General features: G+C 38.4%; 1 protein-coding gene and 1 non-coding gene across 4 annotated transcripts in view; both read left to right on the plus strand.

Moving 5' to 3' along the window:
• MPLKIP (M-phase specific PLK1 interacting protein) overlaps window positions 1–17537 on the plus strand; it is a 138266-nt gene that overhangs the window by 3940 nt on the left and 116789 nt on the right. The gene's annotated exons all lie outside the window — the stretch shown is intronic.
• Window positions 5911–5986, plus strand: TRNAP-GGG (transfer RNA proline (anticodon GGG)). The gene has a single exon. It is a non-coding gene; the product is annotated as a tRNA-Pro (tRNA).

The raw sequence follows: 17537 nt of genomic DNA on the forward strand, positions 1-17537 counted from the left end.
CACAAACTGGCTTCTTCTTCAACATTCCACCATCTTGGCTGCTTCTCCTGGCCTCCTCCACGTGGCTTTTCTCTGCTCTCCTTTCTCTGCTGTCTCCTCTAATGGTAATCTCAGGAACCAAGAGCCAGTTACTCAATTTATTAAGCAGAAACATGACATCATGTCTGAGAAACTAACAAGCAGAATACAGCGTACAATTTTATTTAGTTTTGCAAAACTAATTAGATTGTTCTTTTCTTTCTGAGATGTAACACCACACCATCTGCTGTCTGATTTCTGACCTGCAGAAAGCTCCAGCAGGGCCAAGCACCACATCCTTGAGGCCTTCCCTGGACGTGACTGCCTTCAGTCATGTATGCTTGGTCTCAACCTTCACTTTCTCAGGATGGGAACAGAAAGTCAGTTGGTACTTTGGCTTTCCTCCAACATCTCCCCCCTTTTTCTTTAACTCATTCTGCAACATTATGGTGTACAAGGAGGCTTGTCCTCCAGAGTGACACAAGTCGCTTCTGCTCTTTCTCCAGACTAAGCAAATACAAAAACATAAAACAGCAATGACAATTAATGCACTTATTGTAGAAGCTCATAGTAATTGTAAATGTTTAACAGGGTTTAGTTCAGATAATCCATCAGCAATACTACTTAATAAAGGTGCACTAGAAAGCACTTTCAGTTTTTCTCTAAAAGTGTCCTATATATATATCTTGTTGCAGTTGTTTGCGCATCTGAACAGGGATCCAGACTCCTGTACTGGCTTAAAGTATATAAACAGAATCAACAGATTGATTATAATTAATAGAGGAATTGAGACATGTATAAAAAGAACAATTCACACAGGTAATGAGATTAATCAATTCATTCCAGAACACAGGACCAATCACAAACATTTAAGGTAGACATACACAAGCCTGTATATTATGAGATTCATTGCATGTAAATGTCAATGAATAGGTTCCTGATTGATAAATATCTGAACCTTTCTGTGTACTTTTATGATGTAAACCTATTCCAATTTTCCATAAATCTATATGTGTAAGTCCTATAAAGTGAGGAGCCAGGGGAGGCATTCCTCCACCATGCCATACAGTAGGCTCTCCAGTGCTATTGGTAAATATGGTGTTATTCCCTTTTCCAGGTTAACTTATGTAAAGAATATTTGGTCCAAGCAGAGCCAACTGGGGCCCAATCAATGACACTTCCATAGGAAGTATTAAGAAGTACTCTTCCGATTTCTCCTTTACATGTTTCCCACAGCATCCAGCTATCTATCCATTAGTATGCCTTTGTTGACAATTAGGAAGATTGGGAGCACTATCAGTGGTGCCATTAGATGACTCATTCTGAAAGGTCCACCCTTGTAATATATATAGAATAAGGTGCTGTGACCTATTTTGTATAATAGATAAACAAACCTGTGATTTTATCTTTACCAATGATTTCTTGCACCTATACAAATGGGTAATCCATTTGAGCCGACATTATAATTTGATATAACCCATCCTTCAGGCCTTAAGGGTCCACGGCTGTTAAATGGTTCTGGAAGCCAAACAGAATGAATAACATAAACAGAAAACAGGGGTGTCTTTCTAACGAACAGTTCTAGTTAAAGGAGGATTAGGAATATAAATTCAGTAAGAATAGTTGGTTCCACTTACTGTTACAGCCACAACCACCAATATTGCCAGGAACAGAGTCAAGGATGATTTTGGAGTCTTAGTCCCAATTAAAATATTTTCTGCCTCCTGGGTAAGTTTCTTCAGTTGCTCCCAAGTAGTTGGTTCAGTTTTTTGTGTTGCAGTTGTCTTCACCTTCACTTCTCTGATAACCTTTGGCTCTAGGCTTAATCTCTCTATTTCTTCTTCTGGCACTCAAAGATGTCAAATCTCCCACTCTTCCACTTCCAACTCATGCCGAGGGTTCAATTTTCTGGAAGGTATCCACTGGTCTCCTGTATCTGTGGAGATAAGAGCAAATCCTCGCTGCCCTATTTTGCCTACACTGCTGTTGTAAAGCAGCAAACTGTCCCTGTCCAAAAAGTTCATCTTGTGTAATATTAACAGGAAGGTTAGTGTTAGCATTCCGATTAGCTTGAATACAAGCCTGATCCTCCCACTAAGTCATAAATTATAAATATTCTGCTCTTGAAAGAACAGTTCGAGCTAACATTTCCCAACAACAGAAGGAGGAGGCAGAGGCCAATTATGTTGGTTAGTTTTGAAAGGGTTAATACTACGGCACACCTCCACGTTGTCGGAAAGTTTAGACTTTAATTCAAAAAGTTGTTCCTTTTGCAGGATGTGGCCTGACAAGCAGCCAACTGCCTGAAGCAGTTTGAGACAAATTCTTGAAATGACTTATCAGGACCCTGCTTAATTTTGCTTAATCCCTTTGTTTCACAGACCTGAGCACATCTTTACACACAAACAAGACTATTTTCAGCACAGAAACAAGTATAACATATAATTTTGATTAATCCTAATACTTGAATTACTATTTGACTTCTAACTCTGAATATATCTTATAATGCATCAACCAAATTAGCAAGCCTTAAGGATCCATTGTCTATTCAATTTAAATTTAAATGAGCGCTGTTTACAAGTTTTAATTTTAAGCCAAAAATGTAGGGATGAAATTTTTTCAATATAAGAGCCAGCATTTCCAATTTATGCATGCAAGAACTTAATTCAGGCCTTAGAAAAATCACATTTTAGACAACATCAAACAAAAACTAAACGAACTAGAATCAGACAAACCAGAGAGAAACCCAGGATTTCAGAGCACAATCAAATTAGAAAGATGCCTGCCTGATCTTAGGGCATTTTCTGACAGAGACTGATGGATGAGACTAATCAAAATCTCCCCGAGAAGAAAAAACTCGGTGACCACTAAGAGATTTTGTAATCAGATTCATCAGGAGTACCCTGTCTAAATTTCCAGGCAAAGAATAAGAAAGAAACAAAATGATAGTTCAGAGGATTGTAGCTAAAACATTAAAGAAAATCAGGCCATAATAGGAAAAGCTGTAACTTTCCTAATACCTGAGTCTCCTATCCATTCTCAAATTCTATAGCTGCTGCAACTGGAAATTCAGGTTGACCATGCTGAGACCTCTCCTCCACCCTAATTTCAGCTGAGCAGCAAACTCAGAATTAATAAGCTCTGATAACCCACTACCATTGGACCAGCCTTTTAAAGGAATTATTTCTCCACTCTGATAAGCTCTCCAGAGAGAGTTCATTACTAATCTCCACTGTCATAAATTAAGTAAATTTTTTCCTGTGAGGGTAAAACAGTAACAATGCCTTCTAACTAAATACCATAGTCTAAAGTTTCTCTCAATTTTGACTTTGGAACTATGTAACAATCTCTTAAGCAACTGCAAATAGGCATAGGCTTTGTAGTCACTTGATGGGGAATTAATTCCCCTTGTTCCACTAGCCCAGAGTAGGGACTTACTCGTCTGCACGGATCCCTCTGGTTCCCCTGGGCTGAAAACCAAAAGCAGTCTTGAAGACTCATTTCCTCAAGTCCCTGTTTGGGTGCCATTTGTTGTTGTTATTCAGGGTCTCATGAAGAGGAGCCACAAAGGAATGAGGCAGCGACAATACTGCAAGTGGAGGACCCCAATCTCTCCAGGATTGAGGTACCTTAGAGAGATCAGTTATCCAATTTATTAAGCAGAAACATGACATCATGCGTGAGAAACTAACAAGCAGAATACAGTGTACAATTTTATTACTTAGTTTTGCAAAACTGATTAGGTTGCTCTTGCCCTTTCTGAGACGTAACAGCAGGGCCAAGCATTGTGTCCTTGGGGCCTTTCCTGAACGTGACTGCCTTCAGTCATGTATGCTTGGTCTCGACCTTCACTTTCTCAGGATGGGAACAGAAAGTCACTTGGTGCTTTGGCTTTCCTCCAACACCAAGGAAAACAGATTGGCCGTGCTGGCTTAAATCATGTTTGTGTAGTTCTGATCCAAAAACTGACCAAAGTAGTGAGACCTAATTAGTTTGAACAATGGACCCACCTCTATGGTGAGATAGGAAGCTGTGATCTTCAGCCCCACTAGGCCTACGTGGAGCAGAGAAGTGGTTTTCCACAAGAAGAAATGTTATGTATATTTACCTACAGTAATGGAAACAAAAAAATATGAAGAGCTATTTTTTTTTCCTAAGCACTTAAAAACAAAACGAAGTCTATTTATAATATCCAGGCTTTGTAAAGATGTAGAGGTCATAATACATGAAAATAGAACTAGTTAAAATTTTGTTTAAACATTCCCAGAAATGTCTAAAAATGAAATAGTCACACCACCTATTTGAGCCATACCCAGTTCTATTTGTTAGGTCTTTGCAGAGGCAAAGAAGAAAATGAGAAGGGAAGGATTTTAGATTAATAAAATCTTCATGATACCCAGTACTACTACTACTGGTTACTAGCTGAATGAGTTATTTAACTTCTCTATGCCTCAGTTTTCTCATATGTAAAGTGCATAAATTAATAGTACCCATGTCATAGAGGTGTTGTGTTTCAGGATTAAATGTGTTTACATGTGTGAAACTCTTGGGCCAGAGCCTGGCACATAGTAAGCACTTAATTGTAGCTATTTCTCATTTACCCCTATATCCTCAGCTCTTAGAATGATGCCTGGAAAAATAGTAGGTGCTTAATAAATATTTAGTGAATGGGCCTGACCTGTGGTGGCGCAGTGGGTAAAAGCGTCGACCTGGAATGCTGAGGTCGCCGGTTCGAAACCCCAGGCTTGCCTGGTCAAGGCACATATGGGAATTGATGCTTCCTGCTCCTCCCTCTGTTCTATCTCTTTCCTCTCTCTGTCTCTTTCTCTCTCTGTGTCTCCTCTCTAAAAAAAATGAATAATTAAAATGTAAAAAAAAAGGCACTTTAAAAATAAATAAATAAATATTTAGTGAATGAATGCACATTCTGATTATATTCACTATATTGCTCAGCCTTTATTCCTGTATATAAAAAAGTAAAGTAAATGCTTTTCCCCCAGTGTATTAAAGGAAATGTCTTTATTCCCTAACATCTTGTCTTTCCAGATGATTTGAGGTAATGAGGTGTGATGAACACTTTTATAAACCTTTTATTGAACTTCATAGATAAGAAATATCTTGGCTTTTGGAAATAATTATTAAAGCATCTTTTACAGATCACTGGGTTACTGGCAAAGATAAAAAGGAAGTCAGGAAGAAATTTGTGCTAAAATACATATTTGGCTCAAATTTTAACTGTTCTGAAGGTTTTTGTGCATTTTACTATACTGATTTATAAATGTAATATTAAAAAAACTAAATGTAAACATTTTTCCTGTTAAGTTACCAACATCAAATTCCAGAGGTCTGACTTTTCCTGACTTTTTTTTAATTTATTTTTTATTCAGAGACAGAGAGAGAGAGTCAGAGAGAGGGATAGACAGGTACAGACAGACAGGAACAGAGAGACGAGAAGCATCAATCATTAGTTTTTTGTTGCGCGTTGCAACACCTTAGTTGTTCATTGATTGCTTTCTCATATGTGTCTTGACTGCGGGCCTTCAGCAGACCGAGTGACCCCTTGCTTGAGCCAGCGACCTTGGGCTCAAGCTGGTGAGTCTTTGCTTAAACCAGATGAGTCCACGCTCAAGCTGGAGACCTCGGGGTCTCGAACCTGGGTCTTCCGCATCCCAGTCCGATGCTCTATCCACTGTACCACCGCCTGGTCAGGCTTTCCTGACTTTTTTAAGAGAAACATTTGTTTTCAGGAAAGGTACATTGCTCTATTGCTCTACTTGGTTGTATTTTCAGTTCTCAGAGTTCTTTCAACATAATTTGGTTTCTATTATTAGCCTATTTTTGTTTAGGTGAGTGAAAGAAATTAGTTGAGTACTCTTTTAAATAAAAAAATGAGCCCTGGCCCGTTGGCTCAGTGGTAGAGCATCAGCCTGGGGTGCAGAGGTCCCGGGTTCGATTCCCGGCCAGAGCACACAGGAGAAGCGCCCATCTGCTTCTCCACCCCTCCCCCTCTCCTTCCTCTCTGTCTCTCTCTTCCCCTCCCGCAGCCGAGGCTCCATTGGAGCAAAGATGGCCCGGGCGCTGGGGATGGCTCCTTGGCCTCTGCCCCAGGCGCTAGAGTGGCTCTGGTCGCAACAGAGCATCGCCCCCTGGTGGGCAGAGCGTCTCCCCTGGTGGGCATGCTGGGTGGATCCCGGTCGGCGCATGCGGCAGTCTGTCTGACTGTCTCTCCCCGTTTCCAGCTTTGGAAAAATACAAAAAAAAAAAAAAAAAAAAAGATTAGCCCTGGCCAGTTGGCTCAGTGGTAGAGCGTCGGCCTGGTGTGCGGAGGTCCCGGGTTTGATTCCCGGCCAGGGCACACAGGAGAGGCGCCCATCTGCTTCTCCACCCCTCCCCCTCTCCTTCCTCTCTGATTCTCTCTTCCCTTCCCGCAGCCGAGGCTCCATTGGAGCAAAGATGGCCCAGGCGTGCCTGGTGGATCCGGTCCGGCGCATGCAGGAGTCTGTCTGACTGTCTCTCCCCGTTTCCAGCTTCAGAAAAATACAAAAAAAAAAAAAAAAAAAAAAAGATTATATTTTTAGAGTTTCAGAATACACATTTTTACCTCCATAAAATTGCTAATTTTGTTAGAAAAATTTATAGTTAAGTATGCATCTTAAATATTTATATAATTAAAGAGTGGAAAAAATAGTCTATAGCTGTGTCTTCAAACAACAGTATTCAACTTTCCAAGGGATATGCAGGCACAGGTCGCTTTAAGGAGATCCAGACCAGATCCTCAGTTCCCATAGGTACTTTGTAAGACTGATCTGCCTAAAGACATCTCCATTATCAGTGAATTATTCCATTTCTCCCTTTTCTCTTCTGCCATTGTGTAAATCACCCTACCCTACTATGGCAGCTGTATTTTTAAAAAATTACCCCACAGTATTTTAGGTCACCACATATTCTTCCAGACTTGCCATTACCCCATCAAGATGTGGAGTTAAACCCATTCCCTTTGAACGTAAGATGTTTCCTTTCCACTAAGGAAGTGTGGTGGAGATTCATACATTTTCATTATGGGAGAAGTGTGATCTTAGAAATTGGTTATACTGGCCCATGTGGAGATGTTCAGAATTTAGATGTGTTGTCAAATAGAGAGATAGAATAATCATAGTTTAGTTAAATAACCTTACCTTTTTTGTTATTGACTATTCAGAAAGCCATTTTTTCTATGGATTAATAGTATGAAAGTAAAGCAAAGAGCATGAAGGAAAGGCACCTTATTTTTATGCAACAAATCAGGAGGTTGCTGGCCTCATCTGTTTTAGAATAGTCAAGATTGGTGTAAGAAATGAGGGGTTTTGGTGAATTGGCTGTCAGGCAGTCTTCACCGTTATCAGTAATGGTAAAGAGCCTGATGAAGATGTCTAAAACCTGTCTGAGGAACATAATTTGCATGATTTCAAGGAAGAAGTTTCATGTTTATTTCTGACATACTAACATTACATCTTCAAGTTGAAAGATCATATTTCAGAGGTAAGCTCATGGTTTTATACTTTCTAGAGCATTTTTTATATTCTATTTTTTTAATTTTTATTCATTTTTTAGAGAGGAGAGAGAGGGAGAGAGAGAGAGAGAAGGGGGGAGGAGCAGGAAGCATCAACTCCCATATGTGCCTTGACCAGGCAAGCCCAGGGTTTCGAACCGGCGACCTCAGCATTTCCAGGTCGATGCTTTATCCACTGTGCCACCACAGGTCAGGCAGCATATTTTATATTCTTAGGTATTAACCTTTGCCAGGATCATTATTAGATTCCATAAATTCATATTAATTTTTTACCTGGCCCAAGGCTCCTGCTTATTGTTTCTAAGCCATTTCTCTGCTTTTCTTCATTCTTGCTATGTAATTAGGTTTAAATTAACACATATATTGTGGATTTTATTGTAAATAATCATCAATAGTAGTCATAAAACATAATAGCCATCACAATATCATGCATAATCCCTGAACTTACTAGTGACTATCTTTTTGCTCTTAATTTCCACAGTCTAATACAATTTTTCTTCTAAGACATTATTATTATACAATTCACTATTATATACCACTTAATAAAAGCACTGCCAATTAAACTGATATGCCATTGATTATAAGGTGCATCTAATTTCAGAGCTGTTAAAATGTGCATCATAGTTTGATGAAATGACATAAACAATACTCCTTAAAAGTAGAACGTACAGTTACATATAGGTAGAGGTGGAAATATCCATAAAATATAATCTTAGGACAGACAGTGCATTTAACTTTAGAAACCTAGCTTTACTTAAAATTCTCAGATTTTTATATTCTTTTTTTTTTTTTTTTTTTTTTTTTTTTTTTTATTTTTTATTTTTTATTTATTCATTTTAGAGAGGAGAGACAGAGAGAATGGAGAGACAGAGAGAGAGAGAAGGGGAGGAGGAGCTGGAAGCATCAACTCCCATATGTGCCTTGACCAGGCAAGCCCAGGGTTTCGAACCGGCGACCTCAGCATTTCCAGGTCGACGCTTTATCCACTGCGCCACCACAGGTCAGGCCAGATTTTTATATTCTCTTCTAATTCTGTAAAAAACATAAATGCTTTTCAAACATAAAAATTTCTAATCTTTATATACAATAATTATCCTCAAGAAATCTGTGCAACTCCCAATTTTATGGTAGGTGTTTTTACTCAGTTTTGTCTTCATTTTCTATAAGCAAGATTACTCTGAGTGTAAGAATTTAAATTAGTCTTGGTAAAGCTTTTTGGTTAACACTCCAAGGAGTTGAGAAGAAAAATGATCTGACCAACAAGGTCTCCAATGAGGGTAGTTTTTAATTTTTTGACTTTAGCAAAATAGAAGAAAGCTTAATCAAATTGTCAAGTAATGATCATTACAAATAATTTAATGATCAGTTTATGATTTTTGGCATAGAACATAAGAGGCATCCAAGAATTAAGTGTCAAAAATTGATATATTGGTATTGTTCTTATCATTTGAATAGTAATGATAATTTAGAGAATAGTCTTTGCTATTTGGAGGTTTATAGTCATAAGAAATGAATTTTTTAATTTCCAAAAATATTTTTTTTCAATAAATATTTTTCATACATTCTGAGAAACAGCTGTATGAGAGGGTATCAGTAAGAGACTCTAAAGCATCACACTATATTACAGTGAGATAAAAACTATATGGGGAAGTAAAATAGAAATGAGTTGAGAATAAAATAGTGTAAAATTTTCTACTATTCCAAGGAGTGGCAGTAGACATCAAATTGCTATGATATTTAGATTTAGTTAATAATGTACTTGATTTAGCTTAAAATATCACTACTATATAAATGACTTCTTTGCATTTATTGAAACTTAAGACAAAAATGTTTTTAGCCCAGGCCAGGTATCTCAGTGGATAAAGTGTCATCCTTGTGCACTGAGGTCACGGGTTTGATCCCCGCTCCGGGCATGTACGAGATCAGTCAATGACTTCACAACTAAATGGAACAACTAAGAGGAACAATAAGTGGATGCTTCTCTCTCTGTCTCTCTCTCTCTCAAATCAATGAATAAAAAATGTTTTTATATTGACTTGAAAATTTGTAAAAGGATACATCACTTTTCAAAATTACTTTAAAGAATATATGGCCAAAGTGGGTTTTTTTGTGTGTTTTGTTTGTTTGTTTGTTTGTTTTTTGTGTGGCAGAGACAGAGAGAGGGACAGACAAGAAGGGAGAGAGATGAGACGCATCAATTCTTTGTTGTAGCACCTTAGTTGTTCATTGATTGATTTCTCATATGTGCCGTAATGGGGGGGAGGGGGACTACAGCAGAGTGAGTGACCCCTTGCTCAAGCCAGCGACCCTGCATTCAGGCTGATGAGCCCGCACTCAGGCCAAATGAGCCCATGCTTAAGTCAGCCACCTTAGAGTTTCGAACTTAGGTCCTCTGCATCCCAGTTCAACGCTCTATCCACTGCGCCACCACCTGGTCAGGCTATATGGCCGAAGTTTTAAAGATCTCCAACCAGTAGAGGGGAGAGGGAGATTTAATAAACTAAATCCAAAAGAAGTCAGGGAAGAAGGGAAAAAATTAAAAATGACAGAGCAAATATTTCAGTAATAACAACAAACCTAGGAAAAGTAAAATTTTCCAAACATCAGATTTGATTAGAAAAATAGAATCAGTCTATTTTCTGGTTTAGAAAAGATACATCTAAAATAAAGAATGAAGGCTCTGGCCAAGTTGCTGAGTTGGTTAGAGTATCGCCTCAATACACCCAGGTTGCGGTTTTAATCCCCAGTGAGAGTTCATGCAGAAGTTAACTACTGAATGCATAGTAAGTGTAATAACAAATTGTTTCTTTCTCCCTTTCTCTCAAATCAATTTGAAAAAATAGAAAAAAACAAAGAGTTAATGTAGAATTTGTAATGCTATAGAGTACTAGTATATCAGATAGAGATTATATATGATATATATTTATTTTCAGGTACACACAGCATATAATAATTTTTTTATAGATGTTCTAAATCACAGAGTCTCTGCAAATTTCAAAGATTTGGTAGATGTGCAAATCATTCTTTCTGACCAAAATGTTCAATAAATTTAAAATCAAGTCCCCTTTTTGTCAGAAAGTACCAGTGAAACATAAGACAAAATATAGAGAACATCAACAAAAGTAAAAGCCTATTCTTTGTATTAATTAAAGCAAGACAAGATTGATGGGGGGATGACAAAAAGATAACATCAGGAACTATGCTAATAAAATAAAAGACTACAGTGAGAAAACAATAGTGATGAAATCACTTAGAAGTTAGAAGAATAATGCAACAGTGAAGTAAATCATCACTTGCATCATCCTTCAGTTTTCTTATTGTAGTGCCTCAAATACTGCATCATGTTACAAGAAGGTTGAAAGAAATCTAGAGACATAATTTATGTAAATGTTTTTAGGCCTTTATTTGGCCACAACTAAATAAAAAATTGTTTTTTTTATGTTTACATTCTTATTAAAATTTCTTTATGGCCCTGGCCGGTTGGCTCAGTGGTAGAGTGTCAGCCTGGCGTGCAGGAGTCCCGGGTTCGATTCCCGGCCGGGGCACACAAGAGAAGCGCCCATCTGCTTCTCCACCCCCCCCTTCTCCTTCCTCTCTGTCTCTCTCTTCCCCTCCCGCAGCCAAGGCTCCATTGGGGCAAAGTTGGCCTGGGCGCTGAGGATGGCTCTGTGGCCTCTGCCTCAGGCACTAGAATGGCTCTGGATGCAACAGAGCAACGCCCCAGATGGGCAGAGCATCACCCCCTGGTGGGCATGCCAGGTGGATCCCGGTCGGGCGCATGCAGGAGTCTGTCTGACTGCCTCCCCCTTTCCAACTTCAGAAAAATACAAAAAAATAAATAAATTTTTTTTCTTTAAAATGTTGTTTCTCTTTATTCTCTACATTTTCATTAAATAAAATATTTTTAAAAATTAAAAGGTCCATTTGACCCAGATGACAAATGATTGCTGGTTTTCCTAGTATGCTGAGGTTTAAGGTGAAGAAATTACATTACTACCAATAATGGCTTTGAAAGTCATGTAGGATGACCAACTATGACAAAGTATATGAAAACAAATAAAAAGTAATATTTTAGAAAATGTATAATTAACATCAGCTTAAAAATAATACACTGCTCACAGAAATTAGAGAATCAGGGAACGTGCAGATACTCCAGTACTTTAAGCCTTTAATATAGTACATTTTCAACAATGAAATAAAAGTTGGTTTTACATCTCATTTGCATAATCTAACAACTTTCTTTGACTTGTCATTTGTTTTTCTGATGTTCTTGTTTAATAAAAAAAAATCAAATGCTTTTTTGGTAGCTTCATATTCATTTTTAAATATCCCCTAATTTTTGTGAGCAGTATAGTCAGAATAAACCAATAACCATTACAGATATTGAGTTGCTATTTTTCTCCCCATCAGATTTTCCAAGCTTCCATGGAGTACATAATTCCATATTTTAAAAACTTAGTAAAAAAGTACCAACCGCCTGACGAGGCAGTGGTGCAGTGGATAGGGCGTTGGACTGGGACATGAAGGACCCAGGTTTGAAACCCTGAGGTTGCCAGCTTGACCGTGGGCTCATCTGGTTTGAGCACAGCTAACCAGCTTGAACATAAGGTCGCTGGCTTGAGCAAGGGGCCACTCAGTCTGCTGTAGCCCCCACCCCCCATCAAGGCACATATGAAAAAGCAATCAATGAACAACTAAGGTACCTCAATGAAGAATTTATGCTTCTCATTTTTCTCCCTGTCTGTCTGTCCCTATCTGTCCCTCTCTCTGTCTCTGTCACACACACACACACACACACACAAGTATCCACCACATCTGACACCTATAGTATTAGCTTGATCTCAAACCTGGCTAAGGACCCTATAAGTGGAAATCATAGATCATTTCATTTATGAACATAATTGCTAAAAAATCCTAAGTAAGATGTCACGGTTCAACAGTTACAAATTCAAAGAACAAATAGGTTTTATCAGGATTGGAAGGGTGGTTCAGTATTTGGAAATTTATTTCTATAATACGCCTTATTGCCCTGGCCAGATAGCTCTGTTGATTAGAGCTTTGTTCCAAAGTGCAGGGTTGCAGGTTCTGTTCCTGGTCAGGGCACACACAGGAGCAGATGGATGTTCCTGTCTCTCCCCCTCCCACTCTCTAACATCAACAAAAATTAAAAATTAATTAATACATCTTATTAATTGGTTAAAAGAGAAAATCTATAATCAGTACCTGAAAAATATTTGCTTAAAATTGAAGACACAAAAATCTTTGAGAAGTGAGAAGAAACCAGAGTTGTAAAGAGAAAGATGACACTTACCTTGTTTGCAGATAATATATTCTGTGTACAACTCCAAAAGAAGCAAACTTTTAAAAACTATTCTGAAACAATATATAAGTACAGCATTCCTACACGCCAAAATATGGGAAAAAATATCCCACCCTCCAAAGCAAGCGGCAATAAATCTTAGCATGTGGGGGGAAGAGGCAGACAACAGAAAATTATAAAGCATTTTTAAAGTACTTTTTAAAAACTATGACTAGGGCCGTGGTGGGAGGCGCAGTGGATAGAGCATAAGCCTGGAGCACCAAGGTCTCACGCAGGCTAGATCTCGGTCCCTGGCTTAACCCCCGAAGCTCCCTAGTTGGAGCCCCAGTCAGGACACTTGAGAAGAAGTCAATGGCACAACTAAGTGGAACAACAGTTGATGCTTCTCTTTCCCCTTCCCTTCACCACCTTCCTTGCTCTCAAAAAACAAACAAACAAACAAACAAAAAAAACCAGTATGACTGAATGCATAGATTTTTTTATGGATGGAAAGATCAGTGTTGCACATGACTACTCTTTCTAAATCTATAAAGTCAATCCAATTCAATCAAAATCTCAAAATTTTCGTGGACTTTGCAGAATGATTCCAATATTTACATGGAAGAAGACAGCGTCATTAGTCATAAAAAGGTTGAAGAAGTGCCATAGCAGGATAGCTCTGTTGGTTAGAGCTTTGCCTGAAGTGCCAAGGTTGCCTGATTCAATCCCCAGTCAGGGCACACACAGGAACAGGTCAGAGTTCTGGTCTCCCTCTCCCTCTCGCTAAAATAAATAATAAAAATGTTAAAATGTTGAAAAATGTAAATAGACTTCGTTTAGCAGATAAAGCTAATGACTGATTGGTACAAGAATAACAGACCACAGTGTCCCTCATCTATCGTGGGGGTTAGGTTCCTGAACCCCTGAGATAGGCGAAAATCCACAAAGTAGCGACCTTATGTTTATTTACTTATATATATGTTAAGGTTTATTTCTATTTAATATTCTTTTAATATGTTTTAATTAATACTTTCTTATATTTTTTAAATTTTCAATTTTTTAAGGTAGAAAATGCTTATTTTACTGCAAAAATAATTAAAATAATAAATATATAAAAATACCTATATACCACAAAATTCCGCAATCCATGATACAAAATTAGATATATACAATTTAAAAATCCATGATACAGTTGAGACCATGAAAAGTGAACCGCGATATAGCAAGGGATGATTGTGATGAAACAAAAATAGAGACTTCAGAATCAAATCCACACATGAAGGCCTGAATATGGGGGAAAAAAAGTTTAGAAGAAAATTTTATGAATTTGTAATAGGGCAGGATATTTTTATACAAGATACAAAGAGCACCTAAAATGTTAACAAATTTGACTGTTAATATTAAAACACAATAAATGGCACCATAAAGCATTGGCTGTTCACAACACATATAACAAAAAATTATTCTCATCCAGAATATGTAAATTTCTACAACTCAATTAGAAATGCAACCAATTCAATTGGCCAAGAAATAAAATTAGAGGAAACCTAGATGTACAATAAGCATATGAATCTCTAATATAATCAAAATTGAAGTGACTTCACAATCACATTAATCAGATTGATGAAACTTGAAACTGCCTGACCAGGTGGTGGCGCAGTGAATAGAGCATCAGACTGGGATGCGGAGGACCCAGGTTTGAGACCCTGAGGTCGCCAGCTTGAGCATGGGCTCATCTGATTTGAGCAAAGGTCGCCAGCTTGTTCCAAAGGTCGCTGGCACGAGCAAAGGGTTACTTAGTCTGCTATAGCCCCATGGTCAAGGTACATATGAGAAAGCAATCAATGAACAACTAAGGTGTCACAATGAAAAACTGATGATTGATGCTTCTCATCTCTCTCCATTCCTGTCTGTCTGTGTCTATCTGTCCCTCTCTCTGACTCTCTCTGTCTCTGTAAAAAAAAAGAAAAAAGAAACTTGAAACTTCTGATAGAGTGATAGTGAAGATGTGGAGTACACAAGTGCTCATGGAAGTATAAACTGGTGGAACCACTTTAGAGAGTATTTGGCTGTATAGTGAAGCCAAAGATGCTCAATACCCTGACACCTAGGAAGCTCATATCTAGATACTGTGGAATAAAATTATTATAAGCCCCAATTAATGTAATTTAAACTTGTCTAAAATTGTAGCTGGAAACATTAGCCACAAGTCAGAATAGCATAGAATGAGAAAGCGTTCTAAGAATTTCGAAAGTACTTTGGGGAATGCAAATATGTGTAGAAAGAGTTTTTTAATGGTCAGAAACTATTTATGTAGCAATTACCATAAAATGTAGGTTAAATGTCCTTGTTAAATGTTCACTCAGAAGGACAGACTCATTCAATAACATTCTTAGATTTATCTTTAACAATCCTCCAGGGATTATCTGTCCACATGTGATTATTGAGAAGTAAACTTTTAAAAATATTTGTGCATAAAATTTGTACATTTACTTAGAGTTGAGAGAGTAGGATGAATTTGCTCATGAACCTTGTGTAAAAACCTGCTGACCATCACCTTGTTTTCATATTTTACTCAGCATATTCTCACTGAATAAATATATATAAATAAAATATTCTCTTACTGAATAAACTCTCTTGCTGAATAAAAGTATCTGAAAGCCTTCCTCACAGGAATTATTCTTGCAAATGGAGAATTAAAACACAACAGAATAATTTTTTCCACAATATGTAACCTAGAGAAATATATGCACTTGAATTTGTGCAGAGACATATTCAAGAATGTTCTCTGCAGTAATCAAAAAGTGACAACAAGGCCCTGGCCGGTTGGCTCAGTGATAGAGCATCGGCCTGGCGTGCAGGAGTCCTGGGTTTGATTCCCGGCCAGGGCACACAGGAGAAGCACCCATCTGCTTTCCCACACCTCCCCTCTCCTTCCTCTCTGTCTCTCTCTTCCCCTCCCACAGCCAGGGCTCCACTGGAGCAAAGTTGGCCCGGGCGCTGGGGATGGCACTATGGCCTTCACCTCAGGCGCTAGAATGGCTCTGGTTGCAACAGAACAATGCCCCGGATGGGCAGAGCATCGCCCCCTGGTGGGCATGCCGGGTGGATCCCGGTCAGGCGCATGCGGGAGTCTGTCTGACTGCCTCCCCATTTCCAACTTCAGAAAAATACAAAAAAAAAAAAAGTGACAACAGTCTGACCACCAAGAGGAGAAAGAATGAGTAAGTAAGTTGCATATGTGCACAATTCAGCAACTGAATTAATTAAAACTACATGATACAATATGGAAAAATTCAAACTAATTTTGAGCAAAGAAAAGCAAAAAAAAAAAAAAAAAAAGCCTATGTGGTATTCTTTACATAAAAATGTAAAATGTACTTTGTGTTATTTATAGATGCATAGAGTAAAATAGTAAAAAAAAAAGGTATGAATGTAACAAATACTATATACATAATAGTAATTATTTGGGGATGGATGAGGAGAGACAGGATTAAATAAATTTGAATTGGTGGGTATATGTTTCAAGCTTTCCAATTTTGGAAACTTACATTATTAAGGCTGGCTATAGGGCATAAATATACTTTTCTCATTTCTTTGAGTTTTTTTGTTTGTTTTTTTACAGAGACAGAGAGAGAGTCAGAGAGAGGGACAGACAGACAGGAACAGAGAGAAATGAGAAGCATCAATCATTAGTTTTTCATTGCGACACCTCAGTTGTTCATTAATTGCTTTCTCATATGTGCCTTGACCGCGGGCCTTCAGCAGACGGAGTAACCCCTTGCTCAAGCCAGTGACCCTGGGTCCAAGCTGGTAAGCTTTGCTCAAACCAGATGAGCCCACGCTCAAGCTGGCGACCTTGGGGTCTCGAACCTGGGTCCTCCGCAACCCAGTCCAACGCTCTATCCACTGCACCGCCGCCTGGTCAGGCTGAGATTTTGTTTTTTAAGTGAGATTAGGGGAGATAGACTGATTCTCACAATCACCCGGATCAGGATCTACCTGGCAACCCCTATCTGGGGCGGATGCTTGAATCAGCTGACCTATTTTGAGCATTTGCGGCTGATGCTGGGACCAATCAAGCTATCCTCTGTGCCCCGGGCCATCACTGGAACCAATCAAGCCACTGGCTGTGGGAGAAGAAGAGGGAGAGGAGGGGGAGCAGGAGCGGAAGAGAAGCAGATGGTCACTTCTCTTGTGTGCTCTGATGGGGAATCAAACCCAGGACATCCATACACCAAGCCAACACTCTATCCACTGACCCAACCAGCCATGGTGAGATATTTCATAATAAAAACTTTACTCTGATCTCAGCACATTTGATAATGCCAGAATTACACTAACAAAACCAGACAAAGGTATTACAAGAAAGGAAAACTATACAAAAATCTCTCAGGAATGTAGATGAAAAATCCTCAGCAAAGTAGCAAATTCAATTTGACAATGTATTTAAAGAAATAAACCATGAACAAGTAGGATTTTAGGTATGCAAGACCAGTTCAACATTCAAAAATAAATGTAATCTATTATCATATCAATAGACTAAAGAAGAAAAGTCCTATGATCTTATCAATAGATGCAGAAAAGGCATTTGACAAAATCCAGCACACGTTCACAATTAAAACTAAGCAAACTGGGAATAGAAGGGAACTTCCAAAACTTTATAAAAAA

Source organism: Saccopteryx leptura, chromosome 6 (assembly GCF_036850995.1).
Source record: "Saccopteryx leptura isolate mSacLep1 chromosome 6, mSacLep1_pri_phased_curated, whole genome shotgun sequence".
In the NCBI taxonomy this organism is placed as follows: domain Eukaryota; kingdom Metazoa; phylum Chordata; class Mammalia; order Chiroptera; family Emballonuridae; genus Saccopteryx; species Saccopteryx leptura.